Here is a 16,350-nt window from a genome sequence, read left to right as displayed (position 1 = left end):
ATTTAAAAAAAGAAATTTCTTTTGATGAAGTAAACAAGGGTAAATTTCTACAACTTGATGAACTTGACCTATACACATGGAGGTAGTAACTCTAAATACCAACATGGAGGGAAGGGAGTCTTCACATCAATTATCAATGCTATTCCCTCTGTAAACAGGGTAGATAGGGGTGAGCAACTTAGACACTGGTTATCTAAAATGAGGGGCAATAAAGGCATTAAGTGACTGGCTTACAAGGTTTTAAGAGGGAACTTAGTTTACGAGTGGGGTGGGGGAAGATAGAGTCCCCACTGAGTAGTTTTCATCTTGTCTAGAAAGGTCTGGTAAAAAAGAGATGGGGATAAGATTCTTATGATTCAATAGTGAGTAATTGTTATCATGACTAATTATGACTGGCAAAATTGTAAAGGTAGAAGATTTTTAATAAAAATGGAATAGTAGTTAATCTTACAATCCAGAAATAGAGGACTCTAGGACCATCAAGGGAGAAGAGCACAAGCAGAACGTGAGACTTTATCAAGAGAAGCAGCGACACCAGAGATGAAGATAGAGATGTGGACATGGAGAGAGGGAGCAGCTGAGGACTCTAGATTCATGGAAAGAGGGGGACTAAGAGCTGCAAGCCATGAGGCAGACTTGCAGAATATGCCCTTTGGTGGTGAAAATTATTATATATGCCTAAGTGTTTAAAAGAGCTCTAGTAGCGCAGTGGTTATGCATCAGGCTGCGAACCTCAAGGTCAGCAGTTCAAAACTACCAGCTGTTCCGTGGGAGAAAGATTAGGTTTTATGCTCCTATAAAGATTTACAGCCTCTGAAACCTTGTAGAGGGTTGCTATGAGTCTGAACCGACTCCACGGCACATAACAACAACTGCAAGTGTTTAAATATTACAACAAAATGTGCAAAGATCTTGAATCAGAAAACCTAAAAGGAAGAACACACTAAGCATTTCTCAAGCTGGGGGAACTGAAGAAAAAATGCAAGCCTTGACTTTCGTTATTGAAAGATTCACTGGGCCAATTATTGAGTGATGCAGAAAGCATCAAGAGAAGATGGAAGGAATACAAAGAGTTATTGTACCAAAAGGAAATGGTTAACGTTCAACCATTTCAAGAGGTAGGATATGATCAAAAGCCAATGATACTCAAGGAGGAAGTCCAAGGTGCATTGAAGAAATTGGCAAAGAACAAGTCACCAGGAATTGATGGACTCAAAATTGAAGTCTTTCAAGAAAGTGAGGCGGCACAGGAGGTACTCACTCATCTCTGCCAAGAAATTTGGAAGACAACTATCTGGCCGACTGATTGGAAGAGATTCTATTTGTGCCCATTCCTAAGAGAGGTGATCCAATGGAATTCAGAAAATCATTGGACAATCTCTTTGATATCCCATGTGAATAATGTTTTGCTAAAGGTAATACAGAAATTACTGCAAGCTTACATTGACAAACAACTTCCAGAGATTCAAGCCAGATACAGAAGAGGCCTTGAAATGAGGGATATCATTGCTAATGTCCGAAGGATCTTGACTGAAAGCAGAGAATATCAGAAAGATGTTTACCTGTGCTTTACTGACTACACAAATGCTTTCGATTGTGTGGCTCATGACAAGCTATGGACAACATCATGAATTATGAGTATCCCAGAGCACTTAATTGTGCTCATTAGGAATCTGTACATGGACCAAGAAGCAGTTGTTCGAGCAGAACATGGGAACACTGAATGTTTTAAAATTTGAAAAGGTGTGCAACAAGGTTGTATTCTTTCACCACACTTATTCAACCTGTATGCTGAGCAAATAATCTGGGAAGCTGGGTTCTATGAAGAAAAACATGCCATCAGGATTGGAGGAAGACTCATTAACAACATGCTATATGCAGATGATACAACCTTGCTTGCTAAAAGTGAAGAGAACTTAAAACATTTACTGAAAAATATCAAAGAGCACAGCCTCCGGTATGGATTACATCTCAATGTAAAGAAAACAAAAAACCTCACCACTGGACCAATAAATAGCATTGTTATCAATGGAGAAAAGATTGAAGTTATCAACGACTTCATTCTTCTTTGATCAACTATCAACACTCATGGAATCAGCAGTCAAGAAATCAAACGACTATTGCATTAGGAAAACCTGCTGCAGAAGACCATTTTAAAGTGTCGAAGAGCAAAGATGTCAGCTTGAGGACTAAGGTGCGCTTGACCCAAGCCATGGTATTTTCAATAAGCTCATATGCATGTGAAAGCTGGACAGTGAATAAGGAAGACCATAGAAGAATTGATGCTTTTAAGTTATGGTGTTGGAGGAGATTATTGAAGGTGCCATGGGCTACCCAAAGAACCAATAGATCTGTATTTGGAAGAAGTGCAACCAGAGTGCTCCTTGGAGACCAAGATGTCCAAACTTCGTCTCTCATACTTCAGACATATTGTAAGGAGGGACCAGTCACTGGAGAAGGATATCATGTTTGGTAAGGTGCGTGGTCAGAGAAAAAGAGGAAGGCCCCCAAAGATATGGATTGGCCAAGTGGCAGCATCGATGGACTCAAGCGTGGCAACAGTAGTGTGGTTGGCCCAGGATCGGGCAATGTTTCGTTCTGCTGTGTATATGGTCTCTATGGATTGGTACCAACTCAACGGCACTTAACAACAACAACAAGTATTTAAAAAGAAAGAGAGAAAGTAAAGTGAATAGCAAGAAATACTTTTAACTAATGGTACATGGAGAGAATTGTAATCATTATAATGAAACAAGGTGTACAATTTGTTGAATGTAAAACTGATGATCAGCTCTGTAAACTTTCTTTGAACTCACAATAAAAACTTAAAAATAAAAAATCAAAGTATCCCATTAGGCAAATCAGCTGCAAAAGACCTCTTTAAAGTGTCAAAGAGCAAAGATATCTGTTTGAGGACTAAGGTGTACTCTCCCAAGCTATGGTAGTTTCAGTCACCTCAAATGCCTGTGAAAGTTAGATAATGAATAAGGAAGACCATAGAAGATCTATGCATTTGTATTATGGTGTTGCCGAGGATATTAAAAGTACTATGGGCTGCCAGAGGAGCAAACACATCCATCTTCTTAGAAGCACAATAAGAATGCTCCTTTGAAGCCAGGATGCACAGACTTCATATCTCTTACTTTGCACATATAGTTAACAGAGACCAGTCCTTGGAGTAAGACATCATTGTTGGTAAAGTGGATTGCCAGTGAGAAAGAGGAATGTCCCTAGCAAGATGGTCTGACAATTAACAGTAACAATGGATTCAAACATATCAATTGTGAAGATAATGCAGGACCTGGCAATATTTTTTATGTTGTTCATAGGGTCACTATGAGTAGAAACAGACTTGACAGCACATAACAACAAAGCAATAGGAGATATAAACCAGTATTAAGTCTTCTCTCAACTCCATTGAGACAGCAAATGAGAATTTTTAAAGAACTGGAGAGAGCTAGTGAGAAAATACTGCAAATTGTTAGGGGTGGTAAAGCACTGGGGTGTGTTGACTACATGTAATTATCTCCCAAGTTTACCATTGTTTCTGTTAAGTGTCATTGTGTCAGTACCAACTTATAGTGACTTTGAATGGAGTTTCCCAGGAGTGGCTGATGGGTATGAATTGCTGACTTTGTATTTAACTGTCTAGTGCTTATCCTACAGCACCACACCAGGACTTCAGTTTACTGTTAACTAAATGGAAAATATTCCATCCCAGCACTGTAAGGACAAGTGTGTGAGTGAGGTAAGGATCTTAAAAGAAAAATCCCTAAAGTTTATTCAAATTGAGGGGGAATGTTAAAAACATCTAAGGCATGGGAACTGTGGACAAAAGAAGGTTTGAATAAACTCTCTAAGAGGTCTTCTCATATCTACAGGACTACTATGTAAAAAAGGAGCTCTGGTAGCATAGTGGTTACTAGTCGGGTTGCTATCCTTAAGGTCAGCAGTTCAAAACTACCAGCCATTCCATGGGAGAAAGATGAGGCTTTCAGCTCTCGTAAAGATTTACAGCCTCAGAGATCCTATACAGGGTCACTATGAGTCAGAACCGACACCACGGCACACTACCACCACCACCATTGTGTAAAAATACAGAAAGGAAGCTTTTTATTCCACCATGTGGAAGAAAGGAGCTCTGGTAGCGTAATGGTTATGAGTTAGGCTAACTTCAAGGTGAGCAGTTCAAAACTACCAGCTGACCCATGGGAGAAAGATGAGGCTTTCTGCTCCTGTAAAGATTTACAGTCTTTAAAACCCTATACAGGGTCACCGAAGCAACTCTACAGTACATAATCAAATCAATCATGGACGAGTTCTAATAGGAATCCTAGTGGCACTAAGGCAGAGTTCTAACACCCTAGGGAAGTGCTGCCTTCCAGAAAAGCAATTGCATTTTTGTCAGGATCATATAAACCATTGTTGGATCAAACTCTATAAAGCCAAGAATACTAGTCTTTCTCCCCTTAATATTTGGGGCAAGATAACATTCAAAAGATGATATATTTTATGTTAGAATTTTTAAAAGAAGAACTTAAACCTACAACTTGCTTTTTTTTAGAAAACCAGTATTTGTGATAGAAAGGTATTTTGTTCACTGCTATCAAAAGCATTTAAAGCAAAGGATTCTAATTGTATTTCTGGTCTCAAATTTCCTATCTCCCTCATGGAGAAGATTGTGTAATAGCTTTTTATGTAAGGAATATTCTACTTGGAATCATAAAATCCAAATTCTAATTACTACTCTGTCTTTTATCTTTGGTGTGAACTAAAGTATAGTTACTTAAACCCATCTGCAATTTGGGAATAATTATTCCTGACCCACCTAATATTTTTAAAGCTAAGAGCTATACAATTAAAAAAAAAAAAAAAAAGTACTGTTTTAAGGTGTAAAATAAAAATGTAGAATAAACTGCTTTTATTCCTCCCAAAGCGTAATAGCAGAAAAAAATATATTTGAGGCACTTGCGTAATACCAAAATCCCTAGTGGTTCAAAGGTTAAGCACTCAATAGCTAACTGAAAGGTCTTCAGTTTCAAAGACCAGTTGCTAGGCAAAAACAATGTGTGGCAGCCTAGTTTCTTAAAGATTACAGCCTTAGAAACCCTATGGGGGCAGTTCTAGTCTATCCTATAGGGTTATTATGAGTTGGAATTAACTCAAGGGCAGCAACATTCTCCCACCCTCTGCTCTGCCCCCTCCCCCATCCCAGGGGTGCTACATAATACTACATAACTTCAGTGAATATATATGTGCCTATCTCCTGGGATCTTACCAGAAGGTCTTCAGAGTTGCAAAAGGCCAGGAGGACAAAATTTCCCAAATACTTGCACTAATTAAAGCCATTATTGGAGAAGGTGGATTTATTTTTGTTTTATTTTTTCAAGAAATAAAAAGAATGAAACTTCATGAAAATAAGAAGACAAAACCTTTTGTTTTTAATAATAATTAGGGCTTTTAGTTGAATGGAACAGCCTGGGAAATATGCAGAGGGATTTAGCAGACTCTGTAAGCTAATTGCTCAGTGGATATCTAAATTTTACAAATAAGATTATGCCTGGAACAAAGGCAGATGACACAAATCCATGGTGCTGCATTTATGTTGATTGGAATTTAACATCATAGGAAAAATATATTTCTGGAGACTCTGGTATAAAATAAAGCCACAGGGAGAGTTATAGAACAGAATGCTAGCTCAATTATAAGACTTGAGAATTCTATTATTGAAAACAATTCAAATACAGAAAGAAATAGATATTGGTTGGAGGGAGTATATGAGAAATTTATCAGGGAAATTCTGAATGTGGCACTGTAGGATAAGTACTGGACTACAAACTAAAAGGTCAGTAGTTTGAGTCCACCAACTGTTCTTCAGAAACCATGCACAGGGTCCCTATGAGTCAGAACCAACTCAACAGCACTTAACAACAAGATAGATGCAGGTAGAAAAAAAAAAAAATGGTGATATAGTAATGAAGCAAAGTTCAGTTATTAGATAAATTGAAATTCATAATGTCAGTTTTTATAGTAGCTCATTGGTTAGTTAGATTCCAATGATAATTGGTCAAATATTTTTTCAGTTTTCATTCTTTTTAAAGGCTGTTTATATTTTTCCATTTGAATAAAAATTTAGATTTAGATACACTTATTACATACAATTAAGTATGTATCTCCAGTCCCTGAAGAAGGACATCATGCTTAGAAAAGTAGAGGGTCAACAAAAAAGGAGGAAGACCCCAAACAAGATGGATTGACACAGTAACAGCAATAGGCCAAAGTATAACAACTGTGATGATGGTGTGGGAATGGGCAGTGTTTCCTTCTGTTGTGTATGGGGTTGTCAAATGAGTCAGAATCGACACGACAGCACCTAATACACTAATGCTGCATACAAAAAAAATTGAGATCCTTTACTTTTTTTAACAGCATTTCAATTTAAATATTTCAACATGTTATTGTTGTTATTTGCCAGCCATTGCTACCAACTCATAGCAATCCAATGTACATCAAAGTAACTGTCCCCAGGCCATCTTCATAATAATTGGCATGCTTGAATTCATTGTTGCAGTTGTGTATTTTGAGTGCCTTCCAATTTAGGAGGCTCATCTCCCAGCACTATACTAAATAACATTCATGATTCACGAGTTTCTTTTAGCTAATTTTCAAAAGTAGGCCACCATGCCTTTCTGCCTAGTCTGTCTTAGTCTGGAAGTTCCATTAAAATCTGTCTGTAGATAGCGTCTGCCTATGACTGATTGGAATACCTAAAATGGGGCTACAACATACCCAGTGAAGGAGACTTCCTGTGGAGTCTCTGTATTACATAAGACCATAGGTGGAATCCTGAACCCCATCCAGAATCTTCTGAGGTAGGAAATTTCCACTGGAAAAGACAAGAAGTCCAGCCTGGATCACCTAGAAGAACAGATGATACTTCTTGAAAGAAAGACTGACAGGAAAAATACAAAACAATATAGGCAGTCTGGCTGACTACTACAAGAATAAGCAGGTTGCTCTCCCAGGAGACATCAAGGCAAGAGGTTGGGTCCCCTCAGGGCAAGCCCCCTTCCAAGACTGAGACTCAATGGGAATAAACGAGCACACACGTGTTCTGACTAGTGACCACATTGGTCACCAAAAAGGGGAAGTGAGGGAAAAACAGCAATGAAGCTGTGAACTAAGTCCAACCACATTCAATAGACTCTTGTGAACCCGGGTAGAGACCTGATTGGCCAGCAGTTTGGCAAGACCTGGGGACTCCTGGGACCAGAGTCAGTGACATAGCCACAGAGGATTAGCATAGAGAATGAAGCATCCAGCTGATAAGAGCAGGCATATGCATAAAAACACCCACACTTAGTTGGTTGATGATACATGGAGGGGATTGTAACCATGGCAATGTAAAGATATACGATAGGATGAGTGTAAAGCTAATGTTCTCCCGTGCAAACTATCACATAATTCACAATAAAACATTTAAATAAAAAACCTGTCTATAATGATGACCCTAATATTTGGCATAACAATGACCTACTTTCCAGCATCACAGCAACATGTAAGTCACCACAGTACAATAAGTGGTGATGTTTGGCTGTAAAGTGTCAACCGTATTACTGTCATTTGGCTAATTTCAAGTACCAAGCTCCTAGGTATTTCTAATCTCAATGCCCTGCCAGTTAGTCTATCTCTTCTTCATCAGAAACTTAAAAAATTCATTAACTCATCTCATGACTCCTATGGCTTTGTTCCTTATTGTTCACTCAGCAACCAATCTCCTCCAGGCTGGGCACTGAGACAGACTGAAAACATACTTTGATAAAACCAATTCTACTTCTTTCTCTAGCAGTTTAGTGAGAGATATAAACAGCTAAGCATAAAACTAAAATTCCAATCTGAAGAATACTATGGTCTTAAGACAGTGATAAGTACTGTGAGTACTCAGGAGAGGAGAGGTCAAACTTTCTAAAACAGTGGGAATAACAGTAAAATATGAGGTGGTAAGAATTAGACTGTTGTGTTGTGAAGTGCTGTCAAGTCAGTTCCAAGTGATAGTGATCCTGTATAAGATTTCTGAGGAGTAACTGGTGAGCTTGAACCACTGATGTTATGGTTCAAAATGACTTTGCAGTCAAGTGCATTACTCCAAAGTTCCACACTGGACTGAATATCAGGTAGGTTTAGACTCCTGGAAGGAGAGCATTCGTATGCGAGAACTGATACAGCTAAGCAGAACTGCCTTTTTGTGCTTAGCCAAGTGCTATGGAGCAATTTGAATGGACTTGGTAATATCAAGAGCCACAGACATAAAATAAGATTGGAAAATAAATTATACACAATGCTAAGAATTCTAAAAATAGTGGGTAAAGGAAGTATTTTTTAAGTCAGATATTAATGTAATTCAGATAGAGTTTTAGAAAGAAAAAACCTTTCAAAAGTTTATGGAGAATTAATTGAGGGATTGAAATATCTAGGAGAAAGCAAAGCAAACACAATATTAGTTAAGGTTTGGGTATGCTTTAGCACATTGACAGTGTGAAAGAAGAGAACGGATTTGAGAAGGATAGCTTGAAGAATTGTAGTGCATTGAAAAAAAAGACGCAAGCAAGGACACTTTCTGAGTTTCTGAACAGGGCAATTTGTTCCAGGGTCAGGACTAGAGTAAAGTAGATCAAGTAATCTTTTGGACTACAAAACTTGAGGTCACCAAAATACTACATGAAAGCACATCATTTTTATATAATATTTGAAGAAATTTTTTAAAGTAATATAAACATCTATAATGAACAAAACATTAAGTAAAGGTAAGACCCGTATTACTGAATTTCCTTTTGCCTCAGGTTTGAATATAGTTCTGCATGGTGATGTTCCTATGCCTTGTAATATCTCCTACTTGACACAATGTCTTTTTAAAGACAACTACCATGTATTATAGTCTGCTCTCCCAACACGTGCAATGTGCTATATTAAAAGAATAGCTTCTTGGAAATGAATGAAGGCTAATTACTTTCTCCCATTTTCTATGGGTGTAATTTCAGTAGCTGTCACCATAGAAAATGCAGAGTCCCAAGAAATTACTGCACATCTTATTACATGTTATTATGATTATTATCTGTGATATATAAATTAGAAAGCTAAGACTCAAAAGAGTTGAATTAGCTTGTTCTGGGGGGCGTGCTTAGGGACTGGTGGCAATAGCACATGAACATAATTCTGTCCAAAAAATAGTATATTTCCACTGCTGCTTCTGTAGTTAATATCTCCAGATATATAAAATAAAGAGAAAACGGAATAATGTTAACCATGCTGAATTACTTATTTTAGTGTAAATAGATACATTTTAGAATTCTGAAATCTGTAAACAAGTAATTTATAATTTTGCTATATATATATTATACTATAATGCAAAAGAAATATTTAAAAAAAAAACAAAAAAAACCCAGCTATATCAACTGGATACAATTCAAGTCTTTTATCCAATAATTTAAATGTTACCTGAAGTCAACTTAAATAGCTATTCAACAGAATGATTCCAATCAGGAAAAGTAACCATAGCAACATAATTATTAACTTATATTATCCTCACCCCAATTTGCTTTCTGAAAAGACAATTCAGTTGAATAACTTGCTTATATGTTTTCTACAAACTGGCTTTCTACTGACATTAGTTTCTTAGTTAAGTCAGATACCTTTTCCCCCAATTATACATATTCTTAAGCAAAATCTCAACATCAAATCTCTCACATATATCTGGCTTCTCACTTTGTCCCTATAGCTCTGACTGCTTGACCTACCTTTTAGTAAGCCTGGATCTTCATACATACATATATACACAAACACACACATATATGCACACACATGCATATATGCATGCAAATATATACATGCATATATATATGTATGTATGTATATGTAGAGAGAGAGAGAGAAATATATCAAGATAAAATTTTAGACTATCAACTAATATGATTTCTTAGAGGATTTCTCATTACCCTGTGATCATCCTCTACTTGATACTTGTCCATGAGATACTCCTTGTCTCAAGACAATGCTTTTATAAAATGAATACTATTGTTTCATTGTTAGCAGCTATCAAGTCCATTCTGACTCAGAACAACCCTGTATAAGGTTTCTGGGGAGCAGCTGGTGAGTTTGAACTGCCAATCTCATGGCTCAAACCAACCTTGTGGTCCAGTGCAGTCTCCTGCAGTGCCACACCAGGACTACAAAAATAAACATTAAAGTAATAAATATGGAAAAATATGAAGCTTTCTGCTCCAACAGAGATTTCTAGCCTTGGATCCTGATACAGGGTCACTATGATTCTGAACCAATGGCATTTAACAACAGCAACAAAATAATAAAAAGAAATAGACAAATATTTGCTTTGACATTTTTAAAGCTTTGGCCCACATATAAGGCACAAAGGTTTAGATAGAACCTATATGAATTACCTCCAAGGACCATGATGGAGCCAGAATGACTTAGAATTTACCAGCATGGATGTTGTTGTTATTAAGTGTCCTTGTGTCATTTCCAACTCAGAACGACCCTGTATAGGATTTCCGAGGAGTGGTTGGTGAATTTGAATCACTGGTCTTTTGATTAATAGTCCAGTGCTTATCTTATGGCACCACACCTTCATAGATAGAAAATAATATTCTCTATTGTACAACAATATCACCTATCCAGCATTTAAATACACCCTTGGCTAAAAGACTATGTGGAGACCATGAAAATATCAGCAGCTTTTAGGGGCCCAAGGGAAGAATGAGGGAGAGTGGGTAAAATCCAGGGCATTTGCAGGTCAGTGGAATTATTCTGTATGATACTGTATTAGGAGACATAGGACATTGTGCCTTTGTCAAAATCCATGGGACCATGCAATGTTTAATATGGACTTCAGTTTATGAGTGTATGAATATTGTTTAACAATGATAACAACTGTGACGCATAGATATAAGATGCTAATAACAGGGTAAGTGGTGTACAGAGGGGTGTAAAGAAACTATATTTTCTGTCATTCTAAAACCAGTCTAAAAAAATAGTCTCTTAAAAAAATAATTAACCACCGCATCAGATACCACCATACTTGTTTCCAATTCATATAAAATAAAATTCAAATTCTTAAACAAACAAACAAACAAAAGTTCACTATTTTGGATATATAGAGCTAAATACAATATATTAGCAAAATTTAAAAAAAAAAAAAAAAAAAAGACTATGTGGAAGCTGGGAACAAGCTCAGGTACTTGAATTTACCTGATTGATTAAGCTATATCTCCAGGAGCAGTGAAAGGGATTTCAGTGGACATTGAGAACAGGTATAAAATGAATAATGTTAAACTGTCTTACATACTTAAGCTTGTAGCCTAGGATGTGTATCTGCTATAAGTTATATATATGTATAAATCCCTCAGGTCTATCATGAAAACAAAGTTATATAAGTGTCTAATCCTCATCTTGTACAGATGTGTTTACTTCTAGCTTCCACTATATTTGGAGTCCTGGTGTGTCACTGTGGGTTAATATGCTGGACTGAAAAGTCGATTTGAGCCACAGGGTCAAAAGTTCAAGCTCATCAGCTGCTCCTTGGAAACCCTATACAGGATCACCATAAGTTGGAACTGACGCAATGGCATATAACAACCACCACCACCATATCTTATATTCACAGGTGAAATGCTCTCTTTATTGGCTGTTGATTGCAGTCTTGTACTCCTCATACAATTGTCAGAGTTGTTAAGTGCTGTTGAATCGATTCTGACCCATAGTGACCCTGTACAAGGTTTCCAAGGAGCAACTGGTGGGTTTGAACCATAAAACATAATAATTTTAACACTCATGTCAACATCTTTCACTTAGGATTGTTGTTGTTCTTAGGTGCCATTTAGTTGGTACCGACTCATAGCAACCCTATGCACAGAACAAAACACTGCCCAATCCTGGGCCAACCTCACAATTGTTGTCATGCTTGAGTCCATTGATGCTGCTATTTGGTCAAACCATCATGTTGGGGGTCTTCCTCTTTTTCTCTGACCCCCACCTTACCAAACATGATATCATTCTCCAGCTACTGGTCCCTCCTGACAATATGTCTGAAGTATGAGAGACGAAGTTTGGCCATCCTGGCCTCCAAGGAGTACTCTGGCTGCACTTCTTCCAACATGGATCTGTTGGTTCTTTTGGCAGCCCATGGCACTTTCAATATTCTCCTCCAACATCATAACTCAAATGCATCAATTCTTCTATGGTCCTCCTTATTTACTGTCCAGCTTTCGCATCCATATGAGGTTTTTGAAAATCCCATGGCTTGGGTCAGGCGCACCTTAGTCTTCAAGCTGACATCTTTGCTCTTCAACACTTTAAAAGGTCTTGTGCAACAGACTTGCCCAATGCATTTAGGATTAGCTGTATGTTATATTCACATAATGGTTTGAGAAAGAATAAGCAAAACATTTTTGTAATGGTATAGCAAGAAGAGTTGCAAGATATACATTTAAGTGAAAAAAAGCAAAGTTTACAGTGTGTATCTCTTCTAGCCTCAGTCTTTGTCATTTCCACCAAGTGATTATTTTCTCAATGGGTCCGGATGAAAGAAGGTGGAAGAAGATTCTTCTAGATATATAGCTAAAAGCTGTGGAGGTTAACAGAGTTAATTGTAGTTATAAAAATTTGAAACTTTAGCATGGGTATAAAACAAGCATCTTAGAAGCAGGAGAGAGAGCTCAGCACCATCAAATAAGCAGAGCCAGGAATGAAGTGTGTCATTTAAACCCCGAGGTCTCTATGCATCAAACCTCTTCAACTCATGGCCAGAGAAACTGTTGACAACAGAGTAGATGTAAACAAACAGGAGCAGCAGCAGAACCAAGTAGAGCACAAGTCAGAGCTGTGGACTTCCCAGGCCAACAAGTAAAAGCTGAGGGACTTCAGTTAGGAGAATTGCTTTCAGAATGGGATGCCTTCAGGCACCTAATCCTGGGAACTAAGTATGCTGACCCACAGAGGCTGAAGTTTATGGTGGAGTGGTGTGTCCTGTGGGCATTTATCAGCAGCCCTAAAAAAGAGAGACCTGCCTGTGAGTATGTGTGAGGAGAGACTCTCCTGACAAAGAATTGTACCCTGTGCATTTTCTGGTCCTGACTTGTAAGCTATTATCTTCCCTAATAAATCCCCTAACTGTGATTACGGTATCTGAGTTTTATGTGGCCATTGTTATAAATTACTGAATGCAATTAAGTGGAGAGTGCTATGGGAAGGATGGCTGATGTTTTGGATACCTATTTGTTGATCTTGCAAGACAATAAAATAAAATTCTGAGTGGATGAAATGTAAAAAATAATTTTTTTTTAATATACTTTTTTTATCATCTTGAGATTTGAACTGGGTAATAAATCCTTTATATATTCAACAAATGCAAATTTAAAACTAAAAAGAAAAGATACAATTGAAAGCATACTGAAACAAATCTACATATGTCAGATAAATAATATACCCACATAGAAAAAAATTATAATCTATTTATAATACATTACTCTAACCATATAGCTGGAGTTCTGCTGTAGAACTGTGGCTTAATACGCTGAATTGCAAAGTCAGTTTGACCTGCAAGGTTGGCAGTTCAAACTCACCAGCCACTCCTCTGAAACCCTATACAGGGTCATTATGGGTTGGAACTGACTCAACAGCACTTAACAACAGCAACTATATAGGTGTACATTCTTCTCAGTATTGTTAAGTGCCATCAAGTCTGTTCTGACTCATAGAGTCCCTGTAAAGAGTCCCTTAAGGTACTCATAGAGTACCTTAAGAGAGTAGCTGGTGGGTTTTTAATTACTGATCTTGCAGTTAGTAGTCCAGTGCTTATCCTGCAGTGTTACACCAGGACTCTAGTGGAATATATTTGAAATACATAAAGAACTACAAAAAATCCTGTGTATCAATTATATTGTTCACAATGACTTTTGTATTATAATTTTTAAATATTCCTATTGTAAGAAAAAAGTGCAAATTTACTATTCAGTAGTCTAGAACTGGTCTATTTGGGGAGCAACAGAATCAAGAGTGAAAAGAGAATATGGCATGTGTGTGTGGCTAATTGCTTCTATGAACAACTTCCTTTTTGGTCATGAGACCAGAGGAACTGGACAGTTCTCTACTAGTTACTGAATATTTTGTCAAAAGATTCTATAGGAAAGTCCTGATCAAAAAGAGGGTGTAATGCAGAGTGAAATTTGAATTTTTATAGAATCCAGACTTTTGGGAGTCATGGAGACTGAACAGTATTACCAAAAATTCACATTTAAAGTTTAAACCAAGCAACAGTTTAACTTAATTAGTAAAGAATGTCTATCTTGAGTATTATGTTCTCTGAAAGATCTACATGGAATCAAAGTGACAACAGTAACACCAAAGGCTAGATAGGAAACTTAGAGGACAGTGACTTTAGGTTAATGTTAGAGGAATGAGTCAAGCAGAAGCTTTTAAATATCATTTATTGTTGTTTAGTGCCATAGAATCGGCGCGGACTCATAGAGACCCTGCATAGGATTTCTGAGGAGTGGCTGGTAGGTTTGAACTGCTCACTTTGTGGTTAGCAGTCCAGCACTTATCCTATTACAGCTTATAGTATACTTATAAGCAGCTGAAAAGTCAGGGCACTGCTGGAGTTCAAGAAAGAATGTGCCTTTGCAAGGAAAGATGGAGAAAACTATTCATATGACACATAGTAATTCCCAGAATATAGGTTATATTGTTGTTGTTAAGTGCCTTTGAGTCCCACATGGACTCTATAAAGGGTTTCTTTGGATCGCCTGTGAGCTTGAACTACCCACCTTGCAGTTCAAACCAATTTTGCAGTCCTGTGCAGTATAATGATACAATTTGTTTTAGTTATTGCAATCTCATTTTTGGTGTATGCTACAAAAATACCATTAAATTTTTTTTTGTTAAGAAAAAGAATGAGGATGGTTTTTTAACTTGAAAAAATTATGTGTCATTGAAATTGTAAAATTGCAACAGCAACTAGAATTTCTTAAATGTTATTTTTTTAAACAATATTATTAATAATCTAAATCTTTTAGTGGAAAAAAAAGATATAAATACAAAATGAATGAAATTCCACAGAACACACTACATTTTAAAATTGGAATTGGAACTCTTAATATGAACACAGAATTTATATATCTGTATCTATATCTATCTGCATATATACATGGGAGTGTGGTGGATCCATAGGATAAGCACTGGACTGTGAACTACAAGGTCAGCAGTTAAATTCCTACAGCTGCTTCATGAGAGAAAAGAGGAGGCTCTACTCCTATAAAGAAGCCCTATACGTGGTCACTGTGAGTCAGAACCAAGTCCACAGCACATATTTCTGAAAGATTCTTCAATTAATATTATGGAAGTAGAGTACAGACACTGACATTTTAAGCTGGAAGGGACTAGATTGATCACTAAAATCTTAGGATAGTCAATTGACTAATCTACAAATCAGCAACTCAAAATCTTATTACCTAGCCAGTGGTATTTTTCCTTCTCTTTAGTTTGGGAGAGGCAATGCATAAATTAAAACAAAAAATATCCAAGTAAATGTACCAAAGTATTATTTAATGCTTAAATCAGTTGTTCCTAAGGAAACAATACCCAGAGTAAGTGACAGAGCCACAGAGGACTAGAGTAGAGAGTGAAGCGTCTAGCTGATAAGAAGAGCGGGCATATGCACAAGAACACCCACACTTGCAGATAATACCCACTTGACCTGGCTTCAATGGCTGGATGATCAGAGCACAACTAGAAGAAGAAAGAAGAGGAAATAAAAGAGTAATCTGATAAAATTTGATGAACTTGACCTACACCTATGGATGCAGTAGCTCAAAAGAGGGAACAAATCTTTAGAGCAAGGAAGCATGTTTAGCATTTCTCAAGCTGGGGGAATGGAAGAAAAAAATTCAAGTATTGAGTTTAATTATTACAGGATTCTCTGGGCAAATTACTGGATGATGCAGAAAGCATCAAAAGAAGATGGATGGAATACACAAAGTCACCCCCTCCATACACAGAGTAGACAGGGATGGACAACTTGGACATTGGCTACCCAAAATGGGGAGCGCTTCAAAGGCAAGAAGTGACTTGCTTACAAGCTTTCAAGAGGGAATCTAGATCCAGAGGGCATGGAGGAAGGTAGAATCTCCACTAAGTAATAGCCAATCTGTCTAGGTGGGGCTGACAAAAGGAAATGTGGATAGGTCTCTTGTGATACAATAGTAAATAATTGTTATTAGGATTGCTTGTGAGGGTTGGAAATGTAAAGGTAGACGTTTTGTAGCAAGGAGGGGAGTGATT

Source organism: Chrysochloris asiatica, unplaced genomic scaffold, assembly GCF_000296735.1.
Source record: "Chrysochloris asiatica unplaced genomic scaffold, ChrAsi1.0 scaffold00044, whole genome shotgun sequence".
Taxonomy (NCBI): Eukaryota; Metazoa; Chordata; class Mammalia; order Afrosoricida; family Chrysochloridae; genus Chrysochloris; species Chrysochloris asiatica.
Note: the sequence above shows the minus strand (reverse complement) of the source record.